Raw genomic sequence first — 17,388 nt, 5'->3', positions numbered from 1 at the left:
GCATGGCAGCCAATTGCTCGCCTGCGCAGGAGAAAGCACAGGGATGCGTTGTATTGTTGTTAATACAACGCATTGCTGTACTTTGAAGATGATGGAGCACGGCGCAGCTAAATGGTTTGCGGCAGCGGGCTGCATATTTTCTTGTAGATGAGGCCCTTAGTTTAAATTGTATTATTTTACCTACAATTAAACGTAAAATATATTACTTTACGGTCTAACTGTATTAATTGTTATCTTGTTTTGGCCGATATTCCTTTCTACAATGTTCTTGTTAAGATGTTTTCATCATAACTATTATAGGTATAGGAAGACGAAATTTGTGTGCTCCATATTTTGTCAATTCAATGGCATGATCCTACTTAGAGAAGAAAGTACAGTGGCATTCTATAAAACACCCGAGTGCTTTTTTTTTAAAAGGTACTTCTTTTCAATAGTGGACCAGGGATAGATATTACGATGAAAACATGGTTCTTATGCACAAATAGTTCCTGCGAGAAAGAATAATGTTTCATTTGGGTAATCGATTATGTGGTTCATCCGTTTTGTGCACGAGATGAACTTCTCTAGATGCACTGATGGGATTGTATTATTGTTTTATCTTCAAATCGTCTAACAAAACATTAATGGGAGGAAGCATTTTCTAGCAGCAAAGACAAAGAAATCTGTATAAATATAATACTTCAAAAAGCTTCCCGCCGAGGATGTGGGAATGGAAATATTAATTTGCCTAAGGGTAAATGTGCTGTCTGCTTCCAGAAGGCATCATAGGAAAAGGATATGGTTTGCTAAGAGGCTTTTCAGCGCCAGTGTGTAGCACAGGAACCAGAAGTCGAGGAGGGACTAAGGAAACCATATATTGATCATCACTGCCGTCAAGTCTTTCCTGTATCCTCGCATTTCAAGTCCACGGTGAAACATCATTTTACTGGAAATAATAACCCGTGCAGCAGAAGTCTAGCGTGGGGGCAGGGAATGTTTGAATAATTGCTGCTGCAACTTGCTCCACTCTGTTAACAACCTCTGCGACATAATTTGGTTCTTATAAATCACACACTAGGTGCTCCAAAACATTAATCATTAGCCAAAAATTCGGGCTGTGCTAACGTAATGCTGACATTTTGTGCCGCGTTCTTGCTCCTTTATATTATTAATGCGCTCCTAAATTAAATATATGTAAGGAATGGAGGGAATAAAGGAGAACAAGCTAAGTGCCAAGGTTACGCCTCAGCAGCACAAATTAACACATTCACATGTGTAATTTATCCTCATGTAGTCTCCAGCTGCACAAAAGCAAGGTTGATTTTCATTAGGTGAATGCAAAGTCACCAGAATATTTTTTGGGGGGTTTGGAAGTCTAAGTAAGAGCTTCATGAAGCGTGAAGCTCGAGAAGTTTAAAAAATGCGGCTCCAACTTTTTTAATGTCATGGAAAACTCGTTTCTCTTCCATCTAGGAGCTGCTCAGAACAAAGAGTGGACTGGGTCCACTCGGGAGCTGCCTGCCGCCCTGGATACCACATTCACATCAAGTGCCAGCAAAGCTCTCACATAGTAATTCATGCACAAGAATTCCACACTTTCTTACCTGGCCATGACCTTCTGCAACTCAGGCCAACCTCTGCACTGTTGCTGGCCATTTCCTGGTTTAGCCTGCCCCTTCACAGTGCCTCTCCCCAGTCCCTCTTCCCTCTCTTTAAACGGGTGATCAAAGGCTGGTTGCAGGCAGCCATGATCTCGTGCTCAGGATGTCCTGCACTCTAGGCGTCTAGGAGCATAAAATCATCATCCAAATTTGCATTCTGGAGCTGCAGGTAAAATCGAAAAACGTCCTTCTACAGTGCCTGGCTATGTGTGCGAAATGAAAATCTTTCCACTCCACAACTAAATAATAAGCTTTAAGGCACTAAGATGTGAAAACTTAGAACTGCAAGGGGGTGTCATGTGAGTCTTGCAAACATCCTGCCACAGCTAATTTACCAGAAGATCATAACCAAAATGTGATCTGAGAGAAACATTCTGCCCTAGATATGCATTACGAAAAATGTTCCCAATTGAAGTTAATTGAAACTCTACACCATATAGGAAGATCAATTTTTGCACATGATTTAGGACACAATATTTCTGTCAAACTATATTTTTGCTAATTATATTCTGGCTTATATCCCTGCCACAGTGATGATCAGTTCTGACACCGTTTCCTCAAAAGACTGAAACTACGCCGACATTTGTCATAAGAAGCAGGATTATAGCTATCAATAGTAAAACAGGTGGGGTAGCAGCAGCACTCACTGGTGTGAAAGGCCCTCTGGGCACAAATTATAGCTGGTTTTTACTACTCAACAATTGCTGAGGGTCCTGAACCCTTGAATTCAAAAAGGCCATGGCAACTTTATTATGCTGCGGATGCTTAGGGCATTATTTTCTATTAATTTTAGTATAAAAAAGGTTCATCTATTACAGCGTTGAAAAATAACTGCAGACATGATTAACCAACTTGGAGGACTTCATAACATCAACCTTTGCAATTGCATCAAATAACCTTGAATATATGTATCTGACTATATGTACCCAAAGAGAAGTAACAATGAGTTGATTATCTGGCATCTCAGGCTACCTACATGGGGTGGTTTGCTCAGCTTCACCACAAGGCAAAACACGTTGTGGTGGTTTTGTTGTGAGCTGTCTCATCAAAGACTATCTTATTCATGACTGTGTGAAGAAACAGAACAAAATGTAAGTAATCCACTTTATCTTTTGAACTGTAACTGGTTGTTGGACTTGGCCTTCTCTGCAGGGTCAACAGCAAACATTTTTCCTTCAACCTTTCTTTTTTCTGAAAATGTCTTCTTGGTTTTTCAAATCATCATATCAAACAGGATTCATGGAGCGTGACTAGTCACCTGCAAGGGTATCAAAGCCATGAGAGCAAAGTTGTTTTGGTGGAATCAGTATAAATCCCTTTCTGAATCCCTGAAGAGAGTGTAAGGGCCGGAGATGGTGGGGTAGGATGATCCAGTAATTTGCGGCAAGGTAGGAGAAGGAGTGTCCTCCACTGTTGCTTTGGCGGATGCTGGGTGTGCGTGCAATGGAGAAGAAGGCAGAGCGCAGGGTTGAAGGAAGCGCAGATGGTGGTTGATGTGCGCTGGACCTTGATTGTGCAGGTCTTTGTAGGCCTGGGTCAGCATCTTGAATTGACATCTCTTGTGAACGGGGAGCCAGTGGAGTTTCTGAAGGTGTGGAGTGACTTGGATCCATTTTGGGAGGTCATGAGGAGTCTGGGCACTGAGTTCTGTATGGTCTGCAGTCTCTTCAGGAGGTGTGTGGTAATTCCTACATAGAGTGCGTTTCAGAGATCCAAGTAGCTAGTGACGAGGGCCTGAGTGTCGATATATCTGGTGCTGATAGGGAGCTATTGGAAGATCTTCGAGAATGGGAAGAGTGAGGAAGCAGGCATAGGATACTGGGTTGGTCTGGCTTTTCATCGTGAGCTTGCTGTTCAGGATGAAGCAGAGCATCTGGGCGTGGTCTGTAGGAGTAGGTAAGGGTACTAGTTCAGGAAGCCACCACACATTGTTTCACAGGGAGGTGTTGTTCCTGAAGATCAGTACTTCTGGTTTGTCTGTATTGAGTTTCAGGCAGTTGTTTTGCATCCAATCAGCGATACTGGAAATGTACAGGTGGAAGCTACCCAGTGTGGTTGATGGATCTGCAGATAGAGGATGATCTGGTTGTCTTATGTGACAGATATGATGTTCAGGCCCTGGGTTCTGACGATTGTGGCCAGAGGCCATGTAGGCGTTGAGCAATGTGGGACTGAGGAGCGTAGTTTGAAGGACGCCTCAAATTATGTTCTTTGGTTTTGAGATGAATGGTAATAGGTGCATTATCTGGGATATCCTGGTGAGGAAGGATCCAATCCATTTGAGGTGGTCTCCTTGGATCCTGCTCTGACGACGAAGCCTCTTGATAAGGGTGTAGTGGGACACAGTGTTGAATGCTACTAACAGGAAGAGGAGGATCAGGGCGGCCATTTCTTAAAGGACTAGGATGGTTCTGGTGTCTATGGCAGAGATCCGGGCAGTTTCAGTGCTGTGGTTGGTGCGGAATCCAGATTAGGATGAGTCCAGAAAATCAGGGTTCTCCAGGTATACGTGAGTTGGCAATTGATGGACATATCAAGGAATTTAGTGGGCAAGGGGAGCAGGGAGACAAGCCAGTAGTTCTTGAGTACGTTGGGGTCAGCAGACGGTTTCTTGAGGAAGGGTTTGACTTCTGTGTGTTTCTATTCATCTGGGAAGGTGACCAAGGTGATTGACACGTTGAAGATGGGTGTGATCTCAATACTGTTAGTCCTACTTCTGCGGTTGAATATGTGGTGGGGCCAGGGGTCCATTGGTGCCCCTGAGTGGACAGAGTGCATGATCGCAGTGGTGCTCTGTGTGGTGAGCTGATCCCAAGCGGTGATCTTGTGGTCGGCGTTTGCATCAGTGGGACCGAGGAAGCTGAGGATGTTGGAGGTGACGGGCTGGGGTTTGAAGAGTTTGTAGCTGGTGGAATTCTTGCTGTGGAAGAAGCCCACCAAGGTGCTGCAGGGAAGGGGAGATGTTGTTTCTGTGGCTGAGGGGTTGGAGAACTCACTGCTGATGCTGAAGAGTTCTTTGCTTCATTGAGAGCTGGCTTTGATTCGGTGAGCTAGGGCGCTACTTTTCGTCTCTTACAGGAGTTGGTGATAGTGGTTGAGGAATGTCTCGAAGGTGGTAAGGCCTGTGGACTCCTTGGTTGTGCACCATTTCCTTTTTATTAGCTTTTCATGTTTCTCTGTTCTGAGGTGTACCAGCTGGCATGTTTGGTGGATCTCATGAGTTTGGTGGGTGTGATGGGGTGACTGACAGCCTGTTCATGGTTGATTGTGATATCAGGTTCGGAGGTGTTGAAGGCATCAGTCCATTGGCTCTCAGATACTTTGTTCCAGCTGTGGTGTGAGGTGCTGGGCAGCTTGGTGGTGGTGCCATGGGTTATTCTGAAGGCAAAGTGGAAGATGGAGTGGTCTGTACATGTGAGCTCGGTGACACGCCTGAACTTGACTCTGTCACTGGATGTGAAAATAGGGTTAAGTGTGTGTCCTGCTTTGTGTGAGGGGTTGGTGACTAGCTCGGTGAGGCCGATGTTGTTTATGCTTTAGAGGAGGTTGGTTGTGTTGGTGTCGTAAGGTCGTTGAGGTAAAAGTTGAGGTCTCCAAGGAAGATATAGGGGCCCATTAAGATGGCGGGCGGACTTTATCCGCCTGCCATACCGACGTAAAACGGGACCGCTCGCCGTAAGGGCGGTGCCCGCCGTAAGGGCGGCGGTCCCGTGGGGGCAAATAGGATGCGCCCACCACACTGCCGGGCGCTCCGCAATTCTAAAAATGCACATTGTGCACTTCAATGCATAACGTGACAGGTACCGTGCGGTGCCTATCACGTTGTACAGTGAAGTGCAGGGGGGTCCCATAGGTACCCCCATGTGCACCCCCACCCCCCAGAGTCCCTGGGGGCCTGCAACGGGCCCCCACAAGACATTCCTGCATGCCTTTCCGTAGCGGCAATGCATGTCCCCGCCTTCACCCTAATATGGATGACGGTGTCTAACAGACACATTCACTATATGAAACCCTTTTCCGCCGGTCAACTCCTTGACCGGGCGGAAAAGCGGCGGGCGGTTTTTCCGTTTTTGTTGATGCAGACCCAGTGTGCTATCTTGTAGCCATTGGGCACAGCCAAGGTGATGTTGTGCGCAGATGTGTGGTTGAACCAGGTCTAAGTTAGGAAGACAATGTCAGGGGCGAAGTAGGACAGAGTGTCTCAGATCTCAGTGGTGTGCTTACAGAGTGATCAGGTGTTGGGAAGGAGGCAGCAGAGTTGTTCAGATGCAGTCGTGATTGGTATGGTGGTGGTGGTTGTATGTGCGGGTGCATCGGTTTTGCAGGAGAAGAGACAGTGGTGGCAAGAGGAAGGTCCTGCTCTAGATCGTGGACAGGTGCAGCAGCAGTTGTTGTTGTGGAGTCTGGGGTCCAAGGCTATGAGCTTGGCAGTGGTGTAACTGCAGGGGTGGGATCTCCAGGGTTCCTGGCTCTGGGCATGTTCCAGGGGCAGACAGGCAGAGATGGGCTTTCCTTTTAAGTGCATTCAGCACACAGGCAGTGCAGCTGTGCGCAGGCTCCATTAAGTAAGTCCTAAAGGGAATGAGGGGCACTGGGTGGCAGTGGGCGGGGCAAGCAGGAGGCAGGAAGTGGGATGTTGTTAGAACTGGGGTCACCAATTCTGACACGGTAGCTTGGCGCGAGGCAGGAAGGCACCCAAAGGCAATGTGTAAAGCAGTGGTGCAGCACATACTCACACTGACTAAAGAAGGCACACGCAAAAAATTGACACCCCACCAGGTTACTGTTTAAATCAAGACTCTTTATCTAATCTCTTTAGTTCAGGTAAGTAACTCTTCTTATATTTCAGGCAAATAGGGTTAACATCTCTCCGACATTAATCCAATGAAAATAACACTCTGTGGTTCAGGGTCATTCTAGGCAACATTTCCTATGCAAACATGGGTATCAGTAACATTCTCCTATGCACTTCTGCAAAGAGGCAACATTTTTGGGAGCATGAACATGGCATCAAAATAGTAGACATCAAAGTAACAGTTCTGATATTCCGGTATAGGCTGCAGATAATACTCTAACTCACTAGGCAGCAGTAGTGAACTTTACAGACATGGATTCAGCATCAGTAAGCCTTGCCAGGCACACATTCATTAGGTTCTCCTTTAAATTTAGGCAAGTCTTCCTGTAAACAGGGACAACCAGGTGACACTTCAGGGGCATGCACTTCACCTTGACATCTTATTTAATGGGGCAGATGCCGTTTGCCAGCACTCGTCATAACTAAAGCAGCTCTGTGGTTCAATGTAGGCCCAGTAGCAGTCTCCTGAGGGGAGGGGTGGTCACAGGGCTGTCTCTCTGATCTTACGAGGCTCCTCAGCAACCCCTGCTATCCTCTGATACCTCCACCCTCCCCAAGGGTGTTACCTTTGTCTTTGGCCTTGGTGAGGCCCTCGCTGCTCAGTCCTGGTCTGGAGCAGGTCGGGGGCTCTCGCTCTCCTGGAGCCACCTTGCCGGTGTTTCGAGTCGGTCCCGTGCCTTCCGATACCTGCTTCGGCCTGGGAACTAATGAGGATGTGTCTGACAGGGGCGCGGCTCCAACAGCCAATGGGGGCACATCAGGCAGAGGGCGCGGCCGATGATGTGGCCGGCGCCCCAGCCACGTGATGACGCCCTCTCTGCCCTCACAGGCCTAGCGCGGCCTTTTGCAATACCGCGGCGGCCCTCGCTTCGCATTGGGGGCAGTAGTGGCAACAACGGACCTGGCACTCCTTCTCTGGCACCCGCGTCTGCCCGACCTACACATCGGGGCCCGCGGCGGCGATGTGTGGGCCCACAGCACCCCAGGCCTCACGGGGATCTTCGGCCACCGGCGCACCAGCGCAGCGCTACCTCTCAGGTACCAGGGCTGCAGCGGTGATCGGTGGGCCAACATAGCTCCTTAGATCAGGGGCTGCAGCGGGGATGGGGCAATCAAGGCTAAGAGGCCTCCGTGATTAGCAGACACAGCACGTGGGGCAGGACGGCAGTTCAGCCAGAGCCCAGGCATCAGCAAGGGTTGGTTGGCAAAATAGCACTTAAATGTGACTCAGCGCTTCAGGAGCACAGCGCAGGGGGAACAGTTCTTGCAGCAGTAATTCTTTCAAGTCCTTGGCAAGCAGTGCTTAGAGGCTGCACAGCGCTTCAGGAGCACAGCGCTGGGAGGCACAGTTCTTGGAGCGTAGCGCTAGGTGGGTACAGCACTTTACCTGGTTGATCCCTCAGCAGTGCACAACGCAGGCAGTCCACTTCCCCACTACAGCACTTGTCTTGGTGGGAATATTACATAGCAGGTCTCAGTTACAGGTTCTTGGGGGGGAAGAGGGGGGTGAGTTGGCAGGCATCAGAGACAGGATGGTTCCCTGCAGCACACTGGAGTTGATCTTCTGGGTTTAACCCTCACTGGGCAAGATCAGCAGGCTGGCAGAGTCCCTCATCTAACTTGGGTACAGCAGGGCCTAAGCTCAGTCAGTCCCAGTAGTGTAGGTTCCTCCCCTAGGCCCAACCATCTATACTCTGGGATAGATTCTCCCAGTTCCAGTGGTGCCCTAACTAGCTAGTTTAGTTTCCCTCCCTTCCTCTTATACCCCTAGGTCAGGTGACCCTCCTTTGAAGGCGGCAAAGCATAACCCCTCCCAGGGCTGGAAGTTTCCTGGAGCTTCCACATGTTGGTCTATGGGATTAAAAAGGGGGGACGGTAGAGATACAGTATCAGGATGTACCAGTCTGCTCCTAACTACTAGTGCGTGTCTTCAATGGCCACTCCGCAGTAGCAGGGGCCTGTGGCAGCCATGTTATTTGGGAGAAAACACCTGTACCTCAGAACTGTTTGGCAGTTGCAAGACGCCCAGAGACCACTGTAGGGTGGACAGGTCTAACAGACGTAAATGGGCAGGAAGGAGCGGGCAAGAAAACACAGAACGAGCAGTTGAATGTACAAACGCCACAATAGAGGTAAACAAATCTAAGATAGCGAAATTAAAACAACATGGACTAAAATTGGCTATTTAAACAGTGCTTAAGAATGTTAGACAACGTTGGACCACACTTCCAAGCATGGATTCTAATAGGGTATTAAAAATGGACAGGAAAAGAAACACAAACAGAGTACTTAGCCAGCTGAAGCCACACAAGGCAAAAGGGCGAAAAAGGCAGGCAAAAAGATGTGGCAAAGGCAGCAGAGGACGCAGGGAAAAGGAGACCTACTGATGAGGCAGCAAGGGCGAGCTGCTTGAGGGATCTGCTTAATGGAGTTGTTCTGCAGCCTGCATTAAGTAGATCCTGAGAGGAGGGAGGCGGTGGGTGGCCGTAGGTGGGGCAAGCAGCAGGTGGAAAGTGGAAGGCAAGTGGGGAGGGAAGGAGCGAGCAAGAAAAACACAGAAACACGGAACAAGAGGGTGCATGTACAGCAGGCACACTAGATTAAACAAACGTGAGACAATGAAAGTAAAATAACAAGGACTAAAATGGGTTATTTAAGCAATGTTTAACAATGTTAGACAAAGTTGGACCAGAAGTACTAGCATGAATTCAAACGCGGTACTGGAAATGGAAAAATAGCAGCACAGATGAATTACTTAGCCAGCTGAAGCAACACAAAGCTAAAGGGCAAGCGAGGCGGGTAGAAAAACACAGGCAAAGGCAGCAAAGAAGGTGGGGGAAGGGACACCTACTGACGTGGCAGCAAGCGGAAGCTGGTGAGGAACCTGCTCAATGGGGTCACACTGCAGCCTCCATTAAGTAGCTCCTGGAGGAGTGAGGGGGGCTTGGTGGAAGTGGGAGGGGCAAGCATGAAGGGGTAGGCCAATGGGAGGGAAGGAGTGAGCAAGAAAAAACACAGAACCAGTGGTTTAACGTAAAACAGGCACAATCAGTGTAAACAATTGTGAGACAATGAAAGTAAAATAACATGGACCAAAACAGGCTATTTAAACAGAGTTGAAGAATGTTAGACAAAGTTGAACCAGAAGTACAAGAGCAGATTCATATAGGGTACTAGAAATGGACAATAAAAGCAACACTGAGTACTTAGCCAGCTAAAGGATGCAAGACATAAAGGTGAATGAGACAGGCAGAAAGATGCGGGCAAAGGCAGCAGTGGTGACAGAACAAGGGAGACCTGCTGAGGAGGCAGCATGAGGGAGCTGGTTGAGGGACCTGACAAATGGGGCCGCACTGCGGCCTCCTTCAATTAGGTCTGGGAGGAGGGAAGGGTGTTAGGTGGTGGTGGGTGAAGCAAGTGGAAGGTAGGAAGTGGGAGGTGAACAGACGGGAATGAGAGAGCAAGAAAAACACAAAATGGAAGGAGAGAGCAAGAAAAACATAGAATGCGCAATTAATGTACAACACACACAATCAGGGCATTTAAATGTGAGACAATGAAAGTAAAATAACACAGGCTAAAACAGGTTATTTAAACAGTGTTAAACCATGTTAGACAAATTTGGACAAGATGTGCAAGCACAGATTTAAATGGGGTATTAGAAATGGACAATAAAAGAAACACAATCAGAGTACTTAGCCAGCTTGAGCCACGCAAGGCAAAAGGATGAACAAGGCAGGCACAAAGAGGTGGGCAAAGGCAGCAGAGGATAAGGGAGACCTGCTGACGAGGCAGAAAGGAAGAGCTGTTTGAGGGTCCTGCTTTTAGGAATCTATCAACTTTACGACTGTTAACCAGTACTAAAGTGCTTGTGCTATCCAGTAATTTAAAATGCTCTTTAATGGTAATGTGGATTTTAAGACACAATACTGAAAATGGAACTTTTAGAAAGTTGGCATTTTTTGTGCAAACTATTTGGTGCCTGCAGCCCATGACCTGTGTCACATGACTAGGTGTAGTTGTCAGTTGGACTTTGTGTACTCCTCCCAGACAATGAGACAAAAAGGGACGAGATGCGAGCAGGATGGGCTGAACTGTTCCCTGACCCAATTATATCACAAATGGGCTGTCTCCAGCACTCTCACAAAAAATATCACACTTGCCTATTGTCACCCCAGAGTCCTTGAAGCCAGGGCAGGGGAGGGAAGACAATTACAGAATTAGATATGGGGGAAAATCTAGAAGTTTCACTTCAGAGCTGACACCTGGTATAAATATTGGACCCTCAGATAAACGCTCCTGAACTGGTGGATGCTACAGAAGGTGCAGAGACAGAATGTTGAGTAGATAATATCGAGTTGCACAAATATTGAGTCTTTAATATCAGAGTTAAAAAATATCGACAGCAAGAATATCATGATCAAGAATATCGTCTTAAGGTGAGTAATATCATTAGCAAAAATATGGTTGTTAAAAATATATTTTTTTGTTAATATTATGTATTTTGGTGTATACATTTTATGGGATGTATGTTTTTTGTATAAGAATGGTCTGTATTTTTAATATATGTGTTACATTTCTAGTAGTTATTATTTTTTTTTAAATTGGAATTTTTCGTTTTTAATCCCGTAGAGGGTTGTGGATTTATAGGGGAATATGGTGGGAAGTAATTTAATCATATTAAATGTATTGATTATTTTTTATGTATTACATTTGTTTAATTGAGATGTTACAATGGTAAATGTGTAAAGTAATTTATTATTAATTAAAGAATAATTGTTTTTCACTAATTTTAATTAATTATTTGGTCATTAATTATGGTAATTGTGTAGGTAATTTTAGGTGTGTGTTGTGGTGTTTATAGGTGTAAAGGGCGGGAAGTAATTTATTTTTAATTGATGAATTAGTAATTGGAGGTTAATTAATTGTATTTAATTAATTAACTGGTAATTAATCATGGCAATTATGTAATTAATTTAAAGTGTTTGTTGTGGTGTTTATAGGAGTAAAGTGTGGGAATAAATTTGTATTTAATTAATGAATATACTGTTGTTAATTAATGATAATTATTTTATATTTATTTTGGATAATTATTTATTTTTGTGTGTGTTGTTATTACTTTTAAAGGGGTTAAGGGTCGGTATAACATACATTTCAATTATTTTATTATTATTTGATAATAGCAATAGTTTTCAATTTAAAAATAAGTTCTAATTGTGTTTTATTATTTTATAGTTTAATGTTGGTGTCTGTTGTGGATTTTTAGTGTCAAAGTGTAGGTAGTCAATTAATGTTTATTTGTTTTTTAATTAATCATTTTTTGATTGATTATTAATTATGTTAATTATGTAAGTAAATTTTTAACAAATGTTATAGTGTTTTGTTTTTTGATGTGGTGCTATAGGATACGAAATAAAATAAATACATGTATTCATTAGATGTTTTGTTTGTAAATATTTTTGAGTTTAAAAGAATGATTTGATATGAATGTATTTATAATTGTATTTTATATATTATTTGTAGGATTTTGTTATATCTAATAATAATATAATATGTTTTCTCTTTATATATTTAATATATTAGATTTTTCATTTTTTAAATATTGTTTATTTCTTTTTATATTTTTTTAATTTTTCATATTATTTATTTTTCTTTTAACTGTTTGAGTGTGAATCGTAATTTTTGTCTCTGATATCCAACAGTTTCCCTAATTTTGCACTCACTGGAGTTGGATTAGTAATTTTTAACCCTCTGCTATCCAACACTTTCTCCACTGTTGCACTTACTGGAGTGGGAATAGTAATTTTTACCCCTCTGCTATCCAACACTTTCCCTACTGTTGCACTCACTGGAGTGGGAATACAAATATGCACCCCGCCGCTATCCAACACTTATCCTACTGTTGCATTTAGTGGAGTGGTAATAGTATTTTTTACCCCTCTGCTATCCAACACTTTATCTACTGTTGCACTCTTTGGAGTCGGAATAGTAATTTTTGACCCTCCGCTATCCAACACTTTCCCTTCTGTTGCTCTCACTGGAGAGAGAGTAGTAAATGTTACCCCTTTGCTATCCAACACGTTCCCTATTTTTGCACTCGCTGGAGTTGGAATAGTAGTTTTTACCCCTCCATTAACCAACACTTTTCCTTCTGTTGAACTTGCTGGAGTATGAATAGTAATTTGTACACGTCTGCTATCCAGCACTTTCCCTACTGTTGCTCTCACTGGAGTGGTAATAGTAAATGTCACCCCTTTGCTATTCAGCACTTTCCTTTTTTTGCACTCACTGAAGTCGGAATAGTAAATTTTACCCCTGTGCTATCCAACACTTTCTCCACTGTTGCACTTGCTGGAGTGGGAATAGTAATTTTTACCCCTCTGCTGTCCAAAACTTTCCCTACTGTTGCACTCACTGGAGTGGGATTACAAATATGCACCCCGCCACTATCCAACACTTATCCTAGTGGGAATAGTATTTTTTATCCCTCCGCTATCCAACATTTTCTCTACTGTTGCACTCTCTGGAGTCGGAATAGTCATTTTTGACCCTCCGCTATCCAACACTTTCCCTACTGTTGCTCTCACAGGAGAGGGAGTAGTACATTTTACCCCTTTGCTATCCAACACTTTCCCTATTTTTGCACTCACTAGAGTTGGAATAGTAGTTTTTACCCCTCCACTATCCAACACTTTACCTACTGTTGAACTTGCTGGAGTATGAATAGTAATTTTTACACCTCTGCTATCCAGCACTTTCCCTACTGTTGCTCTCACTGGAGTGGGAATAGTACATTTTACTCCTTTGCTATCCAACACTTTCCCATTGTTGCACTCACTGGAGTCAGAATAGTAATTTTTACACCTCCGCTATCTAACTCTTTCCCTACTGTTGCACTCATTGAAGTGGGAATAGTACATTTTACCCCTCCGCTATCAAGCACTTTTCCTACTGTTGTGCCTACTGGAGTGGTAATAGTAATTTTTACCCCTCCGCTATCTAACACTTATCCTTCTGTTGCACTCATTGGGGTGGGAATAGTAATTTTTACCCCTCTTCTATCCAACACTTTCCCTACTGTTGCACTCTTTAAAGTGTGAAGAGTAATTTTTACCCCTCTGTCATTCAACACTTTCCCTACTGTTGCTCTCACTGGAGTGTTATTACTAATTTTTACCCCTCCGCTATCTAACACTTTCCCTACTTTTGGACTCACTGGAGTTAAAATAATAAATGTAATTCCTCCGCTATCCAACACTTACTCTAATTTACCACTCACTGAAAGTGGGAATACTTATTTTACCCCTTTGCTATCCAACACTTCCCCTACTGTTGCACTGATAGTATAGTGAAATGTAAGTTTTAATATGTTCAAAGTAAATATATATGTATACATTTGTGTGTTATGTGTTTAATTTTATATTCAGTTTATTGTTATATTTTATTAAAATGTATATTTCATTTATTTTATTGTGTTAATATTTAGTATATTGAATATATATTATTTTATATTTATATAAAAGTCGATATTTTATACATCTATATTTTTTACATATATATTTTGTAGTCAATATATTTGTACTTACCTGTTTAAGTATAGCAGTCAATATTTTTATTGTCTATATTTTTTACTTAATATTTTTCATGCCGATATTTATTACAGTGATGTTGTGTCAGTGAACCACTACAGAAGGACTGCCCTGCTGCCAGAGGACTGTCCTGCTGCTTTGGGTGTGCCCTGTTCTCTGAGAAGGAAGACTAGAACTGCTCCCTACTTTCCAGGTAAGGTGACTCCAAGGGTCAGGTGGCTAACCTCCTATTCTGAGCTACAGGGACACGACAAGCTCCAAGGGCCTCATTTCAACGGCCCAATTGACCTTCTGCATTCGACTTTCCAGGACCTGTCTGAGCCATGATTACCTGCACTGGAATGAGTTTGTGATACCCTAGAGGTGCCTCCCAAGGTCCTCAGTTGGGGGCATCAGTTGAGTTCTTCCTGTAAAGAAAATGAGAATACCTGATGTTTTGAGCTCTTCCTCAATGAGCCAGTTTACTCTGAGATATTGCCTCTGCAGCAACGTGAAAATCCAGTGGACTCAACTCTTTGTATTGTACTAAAGGAATGTGAGGTCTGCGCTTTGCGCTACAGCATTGACAGCCTGTAGTGACCTTTAATGCAAACCTCCAGCAACGACCGTCCACTTCACCTAGCAGGTTGCTCGTGCTACACTGATGACTGTCCAGGATGCCCAGCCTCCTCTTCACATCACAGTGATGTCCATCCATGATGGTCTCCCTTTTCCTCAAGGGCTCCTCCACCGCTATCTAGAAACTTCCAGCCTTTGCGAAGGTGACTTTTTTTCAGCAGAACTAACCTGGTCTTTGTATCCCACCCGCACTCCATCACAGTTGCCTTGAACCTGTAACTTTTCCTAGGTCTAGCATGGCCAGATGACTGTGAGTGGCACTTTGTGATTTTAGGCGCTATAATTACCTAAATCTTTAAAATTGCATATCTTCAGTTCTATCGATTGGATTTGTGTTGTCTTGGTCTCACATTATTTATTAGTTTTGTTCATATGTTTTATTATCACTTTATTAATGTTTTTATGTGGGAAATATATTTTACACATTGCCTCAAAGTTAAGCTTGACTGCTATTGTGCCAACCTACCAGAGCGTTAAGCACAGCTTGATTTAGTGGCCATCCAACTAGTCCTTTGAGACACTCTAGAAGCCCTGAATTCAAGCAGCAAAGCAGGTCTCAGAACATCAGGGCATTTCTTTGTTGGAACAGGACAGGCATCAGGCAGCAGGGCAATCCTCTTGGTGCAACACGACAGAGATCTGTAGAACACCGCAGGCAGCAGGGCAGTCCTCTGAGAGTTCTTGTGCATGTCCAGAAGTGAAAGGAAGAGTGGACCAGAGAGAGTGTCCCATTTTTATACCTGGTCCCTTTGAATTGGCAGAAGTTTCTGGAGATTTCCCCCCACAGAAGTGTCTGGAATTTTCTGTCTTCCTGCTCTGATTCCAGTCAGTCTGGGGCACATGAGACTAGTATCATTCTTCTTTGTGTAAGAGCTGAAGCAGGGTTCTTGAAATACAAATAGGGCTGTGCACAGCTCTCAACTGCTTGAATAGCCCATCCCATCAACTCCCAAGTCAATTGAGTGGCTGTCTGAGCAGAAAACAAGAAAGTTTAACTGCCAACAAAACCTAGCCATGCAACCCAGGCTGAGGGCACCAAATGTTTAGGACAAGAAAGTGTCAACTTTCTGAAAGTGGTATTTACTTGGAAAGTGGTATTGTGACTTAAAAGCTGACTTTGCCATTAACGAGGATTTTAAAATACAATTGAATAGACATCAAACATGACCTTTCTACCTGTTTCCAAACAAAAGTTATGACTTGATAAATGTAATAAGGTAGAACAATGTTATCCTATGGGAGAGGTAGACCACACGGTAGAGAAAACTACATTTGTGACTTTTTCACTATCAGGACATTTAAAACTTTAAAGTACTTGTGCAGTTTTTTAAATGCAATGCAATCTGCCCTATGTGCTGTATAGGGTCTACGCTAGAGGTGACTTATGTATATTTGTTTTAGGCTTTTCAAAACTGCAATGGCAGACCTGAGCTATTTATAAAAAGGCTACTTAAGTGGGTGGCACAACATTTTTTTGCAGGCCCACTCTTAGCATTTATGTTACAGGTCCTGGATGCATGTAGTATCACTTATAAGTACTTATATGTAAATTAAATACACAAATTGGGTGTCAGCCTGGAGTGGGCAGAATTGGCTGATTTTAATTCCATAGAATTCCATGGAAAAACATTAAAACTGTTGCGTCCAAAAATGGATGTGTGGATGCATTTTGTGCAAAGAAATATCGCTGCCAAATACCAAATGCACTTTACTGCATACCTACAGATGTTACAGTGATTATTGCAGAGTATGTATGAGGTCAGAGGGGCATGCAGTATAAGTTCATTTGATGTTTGGCACTGCTGCGCATACCCCTTGGTGCTCTTACACATCCTGCATTAATCACTGCTGAGTATGTATGGGAGCCGAGGGGTGTACATTCTGTGCATACCCTATGGCACCCTTGAATACTCAGACGCCTTATATACTTTGAGTTTGTAAGGGTTTAAAGGGGTGAGCACAGCAGAGTTAATTAAACAGGATCAGAAGAGGGAAATGTTCCTCTATGTGTAAAAATCACTGCAGATTGAAGTTTGATCTGTAGAGGGTTTTAAACATGGAGGTACTTCTCCCTCTTTCAGCCTTGTTTAAAACTAAGGGCGGGCAGTAAACTATACTCTATGGGGAGAGTTTACAGAGTTTTACCCACTCCGCACTCTGCTTGGAGTGCAGAGTTTGGCAAAAACTCCACCAAACAGAGAGTGGGCGAGTTAACCGCTTCCCCCTATTACTATATACACCACCTCCTGGGGTTTGCGGTGAATTAAATGCAGTATGAATCTCTCCACTGCCACTCACCTACACAGACATACAAATAAGGGTTATCACACATGTCAGACACAGCACCACTGAGATAACACCTTTCTGTACCTACCAGCTAACCCTGTTGTAGGTCTGATACTGCTGTCTCAAGGCCCGGTTTGACCTCCAGCTCAGTTCTTTTCATGGAACCCATCAAGCGTCATTTGGTTGTCTGGTGAGCCTAACAATTCATTTTCCTACCTGCCTCCTCCTGCACTACGCTATTGAGAAGCAAGGCTGTCACCCTATTGGCTGATTCAAATGCCAGCGCAGATAGGGATTCTGATCATGTTTGCAGTAAATTATTGAGTGAGGAATTATATGAGGGTGCCAATGTGGCTGGCAGTAGGTCGAGGTCACAGGGGAATCAGAACATGGGGCAGGT

This window comes from Lissotriton vulgaris, chromosome 3_1 (genome assembly GCF_964263255.1).
Source record: "Lissotriton vulgaris chromosome 3_1, aLisVul1.2, whole genome shotgun sequence".
In the NCBI taxonomy this organism is placed as follows: Eukaryota; Metazoa; Chordata; class Amphibia; order Caudata; family Salamandridae; genus Lissotriton; species Lissotriton vulgaris.
Note: the sequence above shows the minus strand (reverse complement) of the source record.